Source organism: Maniola hyperantus, chromosome 15 (genome assembly GCF_902806685.2).
Source record: "Maniola hyperantus chromosome 15, iAphHyp1.2, whole genome shotgun sequence".
In the NCBI taxonomy this organism is placed as follows: Eukaryota; Metazoa; Arthropoda; class Insecta; order Lepidoptera; family Nymphalidae; genus Maniola; species Maniola hyperantus.
Window position 1 is genome coordinate 12,745,429 of NC_048550.1, and position 16,104 is coordinate 12,761,532.

The following is a 16,104-nucleotide window of genomic DNA, read 5'->3' on the forward strand; positions in this document are numbered from 1 at the left end:
GGTGGTAGCCTAGCCACGGCCGAAGCCTCCCACCAGACCAGACCAGAAATTTAGAAATTATAAAATTCCAAACCCCTGCCAGGAATCGAACCCGGGACCTCCCACTATTAAGACCACGGCGCTCACCACTGCGCCAGGGAGGTCGTCAAAAAAACTGCAGGTGGGACGAATTAAGGGCCAATATATCTAATCATAAATACGAACAGGACCACTAAAACCCATCCATCAATAAATAATATACCATTTACGAGGGACCATTATTTTGGTATCGCTGTTAGTTAAAAGTATTTATGTGTATAGGCTCTTAAAGGGAAAATAAAAGTAACTAAGTGAGACTACCAAAACTACCCACGTGAACAGAATTCAATTGAGAGGTTCCCAAGTTTATAGGTTGCTCGTACAGTTCGTCTAGCTTTTTTTAAAATTTATATTCTATTCTATTCTATGACTATTCATAAGCACTTTTAAAAAGTTTACATGAATAAAAAAACATTCTATTCTATTCTATTCTATACCATATCCCCGGAAAGAAGTAAGAGTAAAGAAGAGTCTGTGGTGAGCGCTAACCATTTTTAATCACCAACCAATCACAATATGATTTTTCGCATGAGTATATTTTTATTGCTTGCGGAAAGGGATAGCACTAGATTTAGACCTGTGAATTTAGTTTAGTTTGGAGATTGTGTACAAGAGAATCGGCCCCTACGTAAGATTAAATAATTGCAGCATAACTAAATTAAATTCTTACAGTAACTATTTTTAAATATTTTATTCTACTGACAGAGACTTAATCAGACCATGACAGCAATTATTTAATACTACTATACTTTGACCTTATTTTTATTTTGTACTAATCTTGCTTTATCATAAATTCTAGTCAACATTCTCATAATATAATAATATATAAGCATGCAAATGAATAATATTTAATATCTAGTAATGATAATTTTAATAATTTTAATCCTATTCTTATTGTATCTTTAATATTTACCATTTTATTGTACCTAAAATTGTATTTGCAATACCCTGACAGGGTCTCATGTATTTAGCTTTTAGCTTTAAGCACCCACCATCAATTAATGGAAATGTACATGAAAGCAAATAAATAAGTCTGAATCTGAATCTGAATCTAAAGACCTGGAGAGTGACATAGGCTACTTTTTTTACCACGGAAAATCAAACAGTTTCCACGTTACTTTTAAAACCTTAATCTACGTGAACGAAGTCACGGCTATCAGCTAGTCGTCGATAAAACTATACATGTCGGAGCTCCCTTATCGTTCTTCAATAACTTAGGTTTTACGATACACAAGGTTTTAGTGTTACGATGGGATCAGAGGAAATGTTAGGCAAATATCCATTTTCATGCTCGATAGTAAGTAGTGCTTCTTTCTTGGGTGCCATTTCCTTTTCTATTTCCAAGGCCCTTTCAAGACAATCCTGCTTAAAGCTTTTATATAGATTTTACTAGGCACCTACTACTTTTCTTGCTTTGTTCGGATAATTTCTGTAAGCATTTCAAGATCAAAGGTCTATAAGCTGTTCATATTTCATTTTAGAGCCTCAATACCTCAACCGGTAAAGGAGTGGACTGAAAACCGAAAGGTCGACGTTTCAAACCCCGCCCGTTGCACTATTGTCGTACCTACTCCTAGCACAAACCTGACGCTTAGTTGGAGAGGAAAGGGGAATATTAGTTATTTAACATGGCTAATGCTCTTTTTTTAAAATATATATATATATATATATTTGTGTCAATATTTAAACTAATATTTCACATTTACAATTAACTATAGCTTATGCTCGCGACTTTAGCCGGAGACTACACAAATTTCAAACCCCTATTTCACCCTCTTAGGGGTTGGATTTTCAAAAAAACCCTTCTTAGCGGATGCCTACGTCATAACAGCTATCTACATGCCAAATTTCAGCCCGATCCGTCCAGTAGTTTGAACTGTGCGTTGATAGATCAGTCAGTCAGTCAGTCAGTCACCTTGTCCTTTTATATATTTAGATAACAACACCTAAGTACTTCTAGTTAAGCTTATTAAAACTAAAGTCAAGTCCAAAATTTTATTTTTGGTATATCATTTTGCAGTGATAGCCTTGTAGTCCGCCTTCTAATCGGAGGTCGGGGGTTCGATCCCGCGCACGCACCTCTAACTTGTCGGAATTATGTGCGTTTTAATTAATTAAATATCACTTGCTTTAATGGTGAAGGAAAACATCGTGAGGAAACCTGCATGCCTGTGAGTTCTCCATAATGTTTTCAAAGGTGTGTGAAGTCTACCAATCCGCACATGGCCAGCGTGGTAGCCCAAAACCCTTCTCACTCTGAGAGAAGACCCGTGCTCTGTAGTAAGCCGGCGATGGGTTGATCATGATGAAGCGATGATAGCCTAGTGATTAAAACGTCCGCCTTTTCTTCGGAGGTCGGGGGTTCAATATTACAATATAGGTCTTTTGACAGACAGACAACGAAGTGATCTTAAAAGGGTTCCTTTTTCTTTTTGAAGTATGAAACCCTAAAAATAAGTCCAATTAACACAGAAAAGTTTTTGCTAATTAACAGAAGCAAATTTGTTACCAAGTTAGGATTTCTTAGTGCGAAAAAAGTATACAATTTGCCACTCTGCCGCTCCCCATTTTTGTAATTCCCTATTAATTAAAAAACATCCATTTTTGGGAAAGTAGGGCTTTCAAGCAGACGCATAAAAATTAAAATTTGGTTCCAATTTAGCATACTAATTTGTTTTTTGTTGGTTAATTTAGGTCCCAGCCTGTAAATATTTAACGAATTCTTGAGAGGAGTTAAAATGTATACCTATTCTCCAGCGATGGACTAAGACCATCGGAGGCCCCTGGCAGTATCGCTGAATGAGGCCCCGATTTTTATGGCCCTTTTTTGTATATTTTTGTGGATAGTGGTCTCCAAACATATGTCAGCAAAGAAAGCGAACAGGAAATTAGCAATTGGATACAGACCAAGCGAGCTTTTTTTTGAATTTTCGAGAAACGAAGCTTAATTTTCTCAATACGATTTTTTTAAAGAATATTAGCCATGTTAAATGACTAATATTCCCCTCTCCTCTCCAACTAAGCGTAAAGCTTGTGCTAGGAGTATTACGATAATAGTGCGACGGTTTGAACCGTCGACCTTTCGGTTTTCAGTCCACCCCTGTACCCGTTGAGCTATTGAGGCTCTAATGAACATGAAATCGGGGTTCAGACATAAATTTTGCGAGTGAAACAAATATGATATCGCAATACTGTTTAAAGAATAAATATTCGAAAACAGAAAAGGCCAATCTAAATGGGAGAAAAGCGAGAGCTAAAATATTTCTTCAATTTTACGTAAACGGTCTTTAAGGGCCTCCAACAGTCTAAGTGAATAACTTGTTCAAAATATGTTATTATCAAATCAAATAAGTATTTTTACAATTAATAATTCAATTAAAACTAAAATAGATTAAATTAAATATTCAGCGAGGCATTGTACGCAAGATGCTGGCAGCATTGCCACTTTCGACGATGGCTAAACTAATATTTTGTCCAAGCTGCTAGGTCTTGGGTTTTCCTTGAGCCTCCGGGCCCCACGTACCTAAATATTTATACCTGATTTGTGATTAGACTACTACGGATTTTTCAAGGTTTGGGGGCCATTCTAAACCTGAGGCCTCGGTGGTCCAGTCGTTTAGTCCGCCACTGCTACTCCTTCGCCATTTAAAACATTTATAGACCCTTTCCGTAGATTAAGGACCCTCCCCGATGATAAAGCAATTGGAGGGTTTACGGCCCTTTTTTATGAATCCAGCACTTAAACTTCTGTTTCAAGATAAGAGATATTAGTGGCCTGCTCCGTTTTTCAAATAATTCGTGCCTAAATGTCTTTTTCTTATCGGAATTGATTAGCCATTAACATTATTGCCAAAAGAGTAGGTACCCTTTTGAGCTTCGTTGTAATATTCTGTTAAATACAGACAGTAAGTATGTTTGTTCGTCCCTATGTTCCCTCCTAGATACTAAAATTTAAATGATTATCTTAACACAGCGAGTGACACTGGCAATAACAATATACATTTTCATAAAAACCAACATGGCAGAGTTTAATAACTACTAAGCAAGGTGAATTTTTTTTTGTTACCCATATCATGGTCATCTCTACATCATAGTATAAAATAAAGTCGCTTCCCGCTGTCTGTATGTATGAACACGTAGATCTTTTAAACTACGCAACGGATTTTAGTGAGGTTTTCACCAATAGATAGAGTAATTCAAGAGGAAGGTTTACAGGTATAATTAAATATTGGCCCCGATTCTCTAGTCTCTCTCTAAACTAAATTTAGAGTATCTGCATCCTTTTGCCTCCTCATTTCTAATTCGAACCGCTAAGATTTGGAGCACCCTTCCAGCATCAGATTTCCCCTCCAATTATAATAGGACCTAACTTCAAGTCAAAGGTGAATAGGCATCTTCTAAGCAAGCGCACTCCATCTTGGGCTGCATCATCACTTGTCACCAAATCTGATTGCAGCCAAGCGCTAGTCTATAAATAAATAAATAAAGTTTAATTGCAATAAAGTCAGTTATTCAGTTTCCTTAACCTTATGACATGAATACGGTATTTGACAACTAGTCAAATCAGTAACTTTTTATCGAACTTCAAAACGCACGCTTAGTATGCAAGATTCTATGTAATACCGGTGTGTGACGTCACAATCATTTGACGTGCTTTTTATTAGTTTTATCGATAATTTAAAATGGTTATTATATTTAAAACCAACAAAGGTCGTGGATTTTACGTTTTTTGGAAGACCCTCTATTTAATAATCACTGAGAAATAATTTATTTTTGATGTAGTCAAATACGCAATTGCGTAAAAAAATTACGCAGTATTATGCAGTAGGTTTTTGCTCTTACCTAACAAATTCAGGTTAATCGAAAAATTCGATGATTCGCCTCAGATAATATATGTGACATATACAATATGGAAAACAGAGTAATCATAATTTTTTTTTTTAATTTTATTCATATTGGAATATCGGATGATTCGGTTTTTTTATAATACTCATCCAATATTCCCAAACCCATTAATTTCTCGAACCGAAATCTGTAGATGATAAAACTTCTCACATTACGGTCGCGGAAGACAAAGGCCTATACAATTCCTCGCAAATTCGGAGGCCGCGGGAATTTCATAAGGATAATAAAATAATCCTTTCCTGCGCCTCCCAAAGATGCGTATTTACAAAGTACACTTTTATGAAGTCAGAGAAAATCAGACTTTAATGAATTCAGATAATATACTTATATTGGAAATTATAACATAGCTAGCTTATGCTCGCGACTTCGTCCACGTGGACAACATAAATTTCAAACCCCCATTTAACCCACTTAGGGGTGGAATTCCGAAAATCCTTTCTTAGTGAATACTTCCTCTTTACAAAGAACACACCCTCCAAATTTCATGTCTCTAGGACCAGCGGCTTAGGCTGTGCGTTGATATATAAGTCAGTCAGTCAGTCAGTCAGTCAGTCAGGACTTTGAATTTTATATATACAGATATATCCAGTGACCACCTCTAAATATATCATAGCACTTCTTGTATATTAATTAGCAGAAAAAATCAAATGTCAGTAAACGGCCGACAGTACATCGACCTTTAGAAGGATATAGCAGATTTGTAGAGCGTTGCCTCTGTCGTTGAAAGAGACAAAACGTCATATAGGTATGAGTGACAGAGACAACGCAAATAAAATAAAATAAATACACATAATATACGTATATATATAAAATATGTATAAAATGTATTATATGTATATGTATAAAAATACACTATAACTATGCAGCTTTCCCAAAAAGTACATTTAGTAATAACGCCCCAACACCCCAAAGATCTTATCTCATTTGCGAAGCGATATTCCCGAAAATAATATCAAAGGCGAATCCGCAATCGGATTCGCAAGCGCTGGTTGAGCGTATTTTCGTCCGACCCCAAGATTGTGTCGAATACGTCGATGAGGATTTTCATTGTTTTGAAGGAACAACGTAGGTAGTAGATAGTGGCGCCGATTCTTTTGTCTTTCTCTATTAAATTAAGTTTAAAGTAACTGCAACTTTTTCTTTTTAATATTGCTAACAAAGGACGGAACATGATTTTTAAATTTAAAGACTCTAAATTTTAGTGCACGCTACAAATTTAAACTATAGGCTCGCGACTGGCAGCTAAAGTCACGAAGTTTGACAGCTCTACATTAAATTTAAAACTGTTAAACTGTGTCTGTCCTTTTCATATTACATTAGTAAGAAAAGGATGCGAACACTCTAAAATTGAGTTGTGCTCAGAATCAGTACCAGTGTAACGCTATTTTTAAAAACTGATTTGAATTGTCAGAAGATTCACCTAAGTTGGTGGTAGTACATTAATCTGACGCTCTATCGTAGCATCACCGCAACAGACGCTGTACCCAAAAGTCTGCCAACATCGCCTAATATGGGTCCACCGTCCAAAGAAATGTTTGTAGCGCCAAAGAAAGAAATTTTCCTTATGTCAAAGATCATAAAAACCTAAGCAAAAAAATGAAGATTTACTTAATAGTGACGTACGGTAGAACAAACTAGTCGGGGAAAAACCTTTTGTTCCAAGTTATTGTTGGACGTATGAATGTCACTGAAGTTTCGCATGCGTTTGATTTATTATGGCATATTCATAAAGGTGAAGCTTTTTGTAAGGATACCTCGCAAAGCTTTAAGCAATTGGGTATTTGACTACATCAATCAAAAATAAATTATTTCTCAGTGATTATTAAAGGGTCTTCCAAAATACGTAAAATCCACGTCCTTTGTTGGTTTTAAGTGTAATAACCATTTTAAATTATCGACTAAACTAAAAAAAGCACGTCAAATGATTGCGACGTCACACACCGATATTTCATAGAATATAGCATAGGTACTAAGCGCGCGTTTTGACGTTTTTTTTTTTTTTTATTCAGATACAAGTTAGCCCTTGACTGCAATCTCACCTGATGGTAAGTGATGATGCAGTCTAAGATGATAGTAAGTGAGTAAAAGTGAGGTGCGTTTGATAAAAAGTTACTGATTTGACTAGTTGTCAAATACCGTATTAGATACCACTTGCTCTATTGGTAAAGGAAAACATCGTGAGGTAACCTGCATGCCTTAGGGTGAGATCTATAGAGCGCACCTGATTTAGCTTAGACTTAAGACAGAGTTAAAACGAGACGGAGCTACATCTCTCACATAAATCTGTCTCGTTTTAACTCAATCTTGAGTCTGGCTAAGTCTAATAGCGTTCTATAGATCTCAGGCTGAGAGTTCTCCGTGCGAGTATAACGATGGAACCACAAATTCACGGTTTGCCTGCCGATCAAATTTCATGATTTTACGTCAATTGGAAGTACCCTTTAGGTTTTCTTGACAGACACGACAGACGGACAACGAAGTGATCATAATAAAGGCGACCTTTTTCCTTTTGAGATACGGAACCCTAAAAACATTTACAAATTTTTACTTAAACATAAGAACAAAATAAATGTTGTCTAAATATGTAAAAAGAAAAGGTGACTGATTGACTGACTGACTGACTGATCTATCAACGCACAGCTCAAACGACTGGACCGATCGAGCGGAAATTTGGCATACCTATAGATAGCTATTATGATGTAGGCATCCGCTAAGAAAGGATTTTTGAAAATTCAAATCCTAAGGAAGTGAAATAGGGGTCCAAAATTTGTGTAGGCCACGAGGACGAAGTCGCGGGAATAAGCTAGTACCTACTCTATAAACCGGTCAAAGTAAAGCCTTTTAGTTAAGTCGACCAATAAAATAAAAATAGAATGATACATTTTTCTCCCAGCTTTGTGAAATTTGGACAAAAGTCTTGCCAAAACAATGTCTTTTCCGCTAAAATATTTTTTACCTTGTAATTTAGTAATCTAATTTATCGGTAGGAGTATAACTTAAACCACAAAGTTTAGTACAGTCGAGTTCAAAATTTAATTAAGTAGTAAATTTTCAATGCGAACAGAATAACAGGATCGACCTGATTTTTTGGATCGATATAGATGCAGACTTAGAAAGTTTTTATCCCGAAAAATCAATGAGTTCCCACGGCATTTTTAAAACCTAAATCCCCAAAAATAGATATATTCTAAATTGATCACTACTCATATTATAAATTAATATGCGAAAGTGTGTTTGTTTGTTTGTTAATTGGTTTGTCTTTCAATCACGTCGCAACGGAGCAGCCGATCGTGGTATTATTTGTATAAGTATAGTTTGAGACCGAGAGAGTGACATAGGCTACTTTTTACCCCGAAAAGTCGAAGAGTTCCCATGGGATTTTTAAAAACCACAACACAGTCAGTCAGTCAGTCACCTTTTCCTTTTATGTATTTAGATTTAGGTAAATAAAACAATGTTTAGCGCTGACTGTACACTATATAGGGCGGTGCAGCATCCCCACTCGTGCCCAGAATCGCGAAGTTCATTATACTCATTGAAAACTAGCACACTGCCAACTCTGAACTTCCTACGTTCATACTGTTCCACGAACATTATTATGAACTTTGCCAAAAATAGATCTATCTAAATTGACATAGCTAGCTCAAACTAGGTATTAGCAAGCTGAAGTGGCAGTGGGCAGGTCATGCCTGTCGAGGAGCCGGAAAGTCCTTGAGTGGAGACCGCGTTTAAGCAAGCGTAGTGTGGGACGCCCTCCAGCACGATGGACCGACGATATAAAGAGGCTGGTGGGAAGTGGCTGGATGAGGAAGTCTGAGGACCGGGTGTGGTGGCGCTCTTTAGGGAAGGCCTATGTCCAACAGTGGACGTCCACAGCTGATGATGATGATGATGATGAAATTGACATAATAAAGTTATATCTAAATATTATAAAAGGAAAAGGCGACTGACTGACTGACCGACTGATCTATCAACGCACAGCTCAAACTACTGGATGGATCGGGCTTAAATTTGGCATGCAGATAGCTATTATGACGTAGGCATGCGCTAAGAAAGAATTTTTGAAAATTCAACCCCTAAGGGGGTGAAATAGGGGTCTAAAATTTATGTAATCCACGCAGACGAAGTCGCGAGCATAAGTTAGTAAGTTATGAGCTGTGATAGCCTAGTGGTTAAGATAGCCGCATCCTTATCGGAGGTCCAGGGTTCGATTCACGCTCCTCTAACTTTTCGGTGTTAATATTATGTGCATTTTAAGTAATTAAAATAATAATATCACTTGCTTTAACGGTGTAAGAAAATATCATGAGGAAACCTACATGACTGAAGTTCTCCATAATGTTCTCAAAGGTCTGTGAAGTCTGCCTATTTCACAAAATACGCGAATAAAATTTAAAGAAATCCAATAATTTGTAAAAAAATCACGATATATTTCAAATAAAACATCTGACTGACTCTAGAGGTCAACGAACGTTACATAAGTAGGCCACTCGAAGTCAATGCCGTGTCGTAGGTGGGGCATTGCTGCCCCGATTTTTGCTCTACTAAAAACACAAAATGAGGCAAACGGTTATTGGTATTGGATTGTGTTTAGGTAGTATAACAATAACGCTAAGTTTTTGCTAACGTTCTGGTTACAGCCTGTATAAAGATATCAAAATGATCAAAAAGGCGACTGACTGACTGACCGACTGATCTATGATGTATGATCTACAATATGGCGCCCACGAGATGTCATTTTGAAAGAAGTAAAAGAAAACTCGAATGCTTGAAGTAAGTATAAAATCTCTAATTTTATTTTTACTTAAGAAGTCCACTTTTTTTATGTAAAAAGTTCCAATGCCCTAGTATAAAAGTTGACTTATTTTTCTTGCGGTAAGTAGAATCCACAGTCTTAGCTTTACCACAATTAACTTCAAAACTTCAACTAAGTTGATTAATTGCATGCTTTCCGTGTTAAGTTACTATTATTTTACTACTAAATCATACTTCGCAGAGCTTGTAAAATTAATTAAATATTGTAAAACTTCTGGAAAAATGTGAGTAAACTTTCAATTAGGTATGTTTTTATTTTGAAATTGTGGCACATAAAATGTTTTATAAAGTTTTCTAGTAGTTTTAATTTCTTGCACTAGTTTCAAAATACCATTATAATATTATATATAATATATATCCCGGCTTTACTCACGTGTTTAGTCGACGTTAGCCCGACTAGTTTCGAACCCATCTGGGGTCCTTTTTCAAGGGAGTCAGTTCGCGCACGCGTCGCGGTTGTGATTATAAAATTGCCGTTTTTTTTTAAAAAAAAAAAAGGAAAAATCCGCATGCCCTTAAATGTAGAAAACCAAGTGGCGTATTTTAATTTTCTTTACCCTAGTTTCTGATGTGAGATGCAAACAAAGTTGTGAAATCAGATAACAATAGGTGACCACAATATCTTACTTCTTGGAAAAAGATTTCAAAGAAAATTACATGAAAATTACCCATGCGTAGTGTAGTCATAGACAGTTGCACCGCCACCGACGAGGAACGACTAGCTATCAATTTTTTTCTCACCCAAGAAACGCACAACCGATTATCCCACGGGATTTTCAAAAACCTTAATAAACTTCGTCTTAATAAACGCTGAAATATTATATTAAAATTCTGTATTAGGTTTCTGTTGCGTGTCGGTGGGAGTCATTGGCCGTAGCTAGTTACCACTCTACCGGCAACACCGTGCCGATGCCGTGTAGAAACCAAAGGGGTATAAACCGTGTAGAAACCAAAGGGGTATAAACCGTGTAGAAACCAAAGGGGTTTAATAAAAACTGCCATACCAGGTTAGCCCGCATCAATCTTAGATTGCATCATTACTTACCACCAAGTGAGATTGCAGTCAAGGGCCAACTTATATCTGTACCGCACCGGGTTAGCGCGGGGGCTGTGCGGGTGTGCGGGGCGTTCCCCGATTGCCATCTCGGCCTGTCGCGTACTATAGGTTGTTTTTCTTTCTTTCTTTGTATATGAAGAAAAATCATAGTCACCCTACACACGTACTTGTAAATAGAATGTATGTAGACAAGTACGTGAAAATTAAAACACGGTCCAGAGCATCCGAGCCACGTCGTGCCCTGCTAATACACTTCTTTGTACTTTTCATTTATTTTAATGTCGTGTGTTGGTCCCTTTACCCGAACCGTACAAGCCTCTCTAGTCTAGGAGCTCGTGGATAGTCAATTTGTTTTATCATTTTACGGCTTAAACTATCGTGAGTAATCCATCACTACCCATATCATAAATTGTGTTTGTTTGTTGGTTTATTGGTTTGTTGGTTTGTTGGTTTATCCTTCAATCACGTCTCAAAGGAGCAACGGATCGACGTGATTTTTTGCATGGATATAGTTTAAGACCTGGAGAGTGAAATAGAATAGAAAAATAAAACTACTTTTTATCCCGGAAAATCAAATAAATCCCACGAGATTTTTAAAAAAACCTAAACCCATGAGTACGAAGTCGCGGGCATAAGCTAGTTATAAATATTAATGTTTGACAGCTGAACTCACGTGCTAGTCAGAGTATAACCAACAAGTTACGTTATGGCAACATATTATTGTGTTTATCAAGTATTAGTAAAATCGCTTTAAAACTAAATTGAAGGAAAATCTATATAATATACTGGATGGGTCGGGCTGAAATTTGGCATGTAGGTAGTTAGCTATTATGCCGTAGACATCCGCTAAGAAAGAATCTTTAAAACTCAACGCCTACGGGGGTTAAATAGGGGTTAGAAATTGGGTATTTGACTACATCAAAAATAAATTATTTCTCAGTGATTATTAAATAGAGGGTCTTCCAAAATACGTAAAATCCACGTCCTTTGTTGGTTTTAAGTGTAATAACCATCTTAAATTATCGATTAAACTAAAAAGAGCATGTCAAATTATTGTGACGTCACACACCGGTATTCCATAGAATCTCGCAAACTAAGCGCGCGTTTTGACGTTTGATAAAAAGTTACTGATTTGACAAATACCGTATTCGTGTAGGCATAAGCATAAGCATAGCACTACCGTCCACTAACTCTTAGCCTACTTATTTTAATGTTGTCCCTTGTCCACAAGCCCCGCTAAGCTACCATGTTTTATTGTCCACTTCCATTACAAGGAATTTAGGCTCTTTGTGTAGGTTAAACCTATTTAGGTCACAGCATCAGTTTTAGTCCTACTCGTACATTATAAGAAACTAGCTTATGCTCGCGACTTCATCCGCGTGGACTATACAAATTTCAAACTCCTGTTTCACCCCTTTAGCCCACAGCGCGCTGACAGGCAGCAGACGGAGGGACCTTGGAGGGACGGACAGCGGAGTCTTAGTAATAGGCTAATAGGGTCCCGTTGGCACTCTTCGGGTACGGAACCCTACAAAGCAATCTGCGTCGTAGGTACGTAAACCGTAAACTACCTATTTGTCATTGCTGAGCGTCATCACTTCTTTTTATAGTGACAAAATGGTTGGAAAAATAATGCGGTGAACTCCGAAATTCTTTCGCTTTTCTTAAAAATTTTATTTCATGATTGTTGTTCAAATTTAAAAAACACCAAAACTTTTATCTCACAAAATCTTACAAAGGAAAACCATAAGTACCGCTCTCAAAACGCCAAGAGTCCACAATAAAATATCATAATGGGAAAAACCATTTTCTGTTGTACAATTGTAACATAAAACACCGAACAACTTAACCGACATTAAATGGGAAAGTTTTGAACAAAACAATCCCACTGCGCGTTCTGTTTACTGATCTTAGTTTAGTAATCATACAGTATGGAAATGTCTCAGTGCTTGAAGACTTCGATCAGTGCGTGTTGCCAGTGATGACATATGGATCCGAGACATGGTCGCTAACTACGGGCCTCATAAGAAAGCTCAAAAAAAAGCTTGGAGTTTCTCTACGTGATCAAATCAGAAATGAGGAAATCCGTAGGAGAACTAGAGTAGTCGACATAGCTCAACGGGTTGCGAAGCTGAAGTGGCAATGGGCAGGGCACATAGTACGTACAACCGATAGACGTTGGGGTCCCAAGGTGCTGGAATGGCGACCTCGCACCGGAAGACGCAGCGTTGGAAAACTCCCCACTAGGTGGACGAACGACATCAGATGAGTCGCAGGGAGCCGCTGGATTCAGGCGGCGTAAGATGGTGGCGTCTGGAAATCTCTTCAAGAGACCTATGTCCAGCTGTGGACGTCTATCGGTTGATGATGATGATGAAGGAATGGAAATGTAGGTTTAATGCAAAGTTAGGTGATTTCACGGAGGTGAACATTCTTCCTTGTGGGCTATAACCCATTATCGACCGGCCCCGGATTTGAACAGTCAGTCACCTTTTATATATTTAAAAAACCCAAGGCAAAAAGCTTCGAGCATCTTTGTAATGTTCAAAGATTCCATGTATAGTTAGCTGTTATTATGCATTCCTACTGTATGTTTGCTAAACTGTGATATTAACAAAAGAAGACCAAACTTTATTCTAACTTCGAAACAAAACTTTCAGTTGGGTGTTTTTTACCTTCAGATAAAAGGCAGGGTAGGTACATTAAATATTAACGAATTTTCGGAAAGTCATTTTTACTGAAAAAGGAAAAAGCTTATTGTAATCCGTAAGAATAATGCTATACAAAAGAACATTGCAGGTTCTTTGATGGAGTATTGTAGAGTGTAGATGTATTTTCTTGTGATTAGCTTTTTCCCGCGACTTCAAGGTTCTAAAATATCTTTACATAGTATAAAATAAAGTCGCTTCCCGCTGTCTGTATGTATGAACGCGTAGATCTTTTAAACTACGCAACGGATTTTAATGCGGTTTTCACCAATAGATAGAGTGATTCAAGAGGAAGGTTTATAGCTATAGTTAAATTCTCAAAAAGTTAGAGATCCCTTGAGAAATTGAAATAATGTGAATTAGGTCGGAAAAAAATCCTCTCATTTGAGAGTTTCCGAGGCAATGACACCTCAATGACACCACATTAGTTATATCTACATTACACCCATGCGAAGCCGGGGCGGGTCGCTAGTTTTGTAACTAAACTGACTTACAGTACACGGCAGAGAGTAATGTACATCGACCTTTGGTATGACATTTCGGCTTAGTAGAGCGTTGTCTCTGTCACTCATACCTATATGACGTTTTGTCGGTTTCAACGACAGAGACAATGCTCTACAAATCTGCTATCTCCTTCTAAAGGTCGATGTACATTACTTTCTGCCGCGCACTGTACATGATATGATTCCAAAGATTTTGGATTTTGATTACCGTACCGTGACTTTTTTCCCTTCACGGTCATTTCACCGCGATTAATTTACCTTATTTTTGCGCAACGGATCAGCTTGGCTGCCCAGCGTGGAAATGCAGCCAGTATTTTTGGCACCATTCCACGCGGACATGATTTGTATAGTAATTAGATGAGGCTAGCTTAAGGTTTTGTTTTAAAACTAGCTGATGCCCGCGACTCCTCTACGTGGAATTAGGTTTTTAAAAATCCCGAGGGAACTCTAACTTTCCGTTATAAAAAGTAGCCTATGTCACTCTCCAGGTCCTTATCTATACCCATGCAAAAAATCAAGTCAATCTGTTGCACCGTTGCGACGTGATTGAAGGACAAACCAACAAACCAACAAACAAACACACTATCATAATTATAATAAGGGTACCTACTGATTTTGTAATACGAAAAAAAAACGTAATACCAAACGTTGACTCGCATTTTTCACACATCACCCTTAATAGCATGCTCTCACGCCCAACTTGAAGCGACCATGGGCAGAGCACTCTTAACGTGCACCACCAAACAGGTAAAGCTTTAATTCAGTTCTTTGTCCCTAGTGTATATATTTAGTTCAAACTATCCACATGCCCTATAAATTAGTTAGAAGCGTCCAATTTAGTTCGCAACTCGTCACATAGAGGCGACAGGCAATAAATAGCGGAAGACCCAGGTGCCAGGTCTAAATGTGACATGACTCATTGCTCACGTGTGAATGTGCATTCGGGAATTTATTATTATTAGGTGCGTATACAGGTATATTGTAATATACATATCAATGTATATTTAGGAATGGATGCCATATTGATGATAGACGTATCACGTAGGTATCATCAATAACGCCGCAATGGAAGTAGGACGTATTATCGCAGCAGTGTGTAACTACATGACCATCCTAATACAAAATGTACTGAAAACAGATATCGCAATAACGCATGCGATATTATCGACCGATAATAACGCGGCTGTGTGGGAGAGCCTTTATGGCTTCACTCGACTCTGCAAGTGTGCCTTGCACCTTAGTGCAGTTGAGTTCTTGCAAACGTCTAAGTATAATAGTATAGTGAGTTAAAGTTTCTTGACAAAAAGATGAAGAATAAATAAATCTCACCTTCAAAGAAAAGAAGCGCAGCATTTTGATGTATGTCAGTTTCACTTCACTTAATAAAGGCAGCGCACCTGAAAAAAAAGAATTGTTGAAAAAATTCCACCGTACAGTTGAATAGTAGGATTGCAGGTACTAAGGGTAGAAAAAATATAATAGACTAGTTGATGCCCGCGACTTGGTAGGTACGCGTGGATTTAGGTTTTTGAAAATCCTGTAGGAACTTCTTGATTTTCCGGGATAAAAAGTAGGTGAGATATGTTGTGGCCGTATGGTTATAATTAAATGCGGCAACGGTGAAAGATGTTTATTGAGAGCCGGCTTATGATCTACTCTCGCTTATGGACTAACAATACTAATAAATAAATCTTACATACTATTGTTTAAATCTTATTGCTTAACTACCTAACCTACATAATTTTGCATCACCTCTCTTTCAATCCGATGTGCAGGCAACCTACTTCGATATATTGAGGAGTTGCATTTTTATGTTACAGCTGATATGAACATGCTACGTTTAAACTGACAATTCGTACATATTACAACTCCCCTGAAAATGTATGCGGTTACCCCTCCCCTTAAAAGAAAAAAAATGTTAGACGCTACATCGAATCAGAAGAAAAGATGATGACAATCACAAAAATAAAATCTAATGCTAAATAAAATTAAAATTATGTAAGGAAACATTTTTTTTTATCGTTACTTCCTGTGCTCA

The 16,104-nt window shown here is 37.4% G+C and overlaps 1 protein-coding gene across 1 annotated transcript in view; it reads right to left on the reverse strand.

The window, feature by feature from the left end:
- The window catches only part of tn (tripartite motif containing protein thin), a 153,639-nt gene extending 138,223 nt beyond the window's left edge, over window positions 1-15,416 (reverse strand). The window contains exon 1 of the mRNA XM_069503599.1: window positions 15,396-15,416. The gene's annotated coding sequence lies outside the window, so the exon portion shown is untranslated. The remainder of the gene's footprint in view (window positions 1-15,395) is intronic.
- Between the last annotated feature and the right edge of the window lie 688 nt (window positions 15,417-16,104).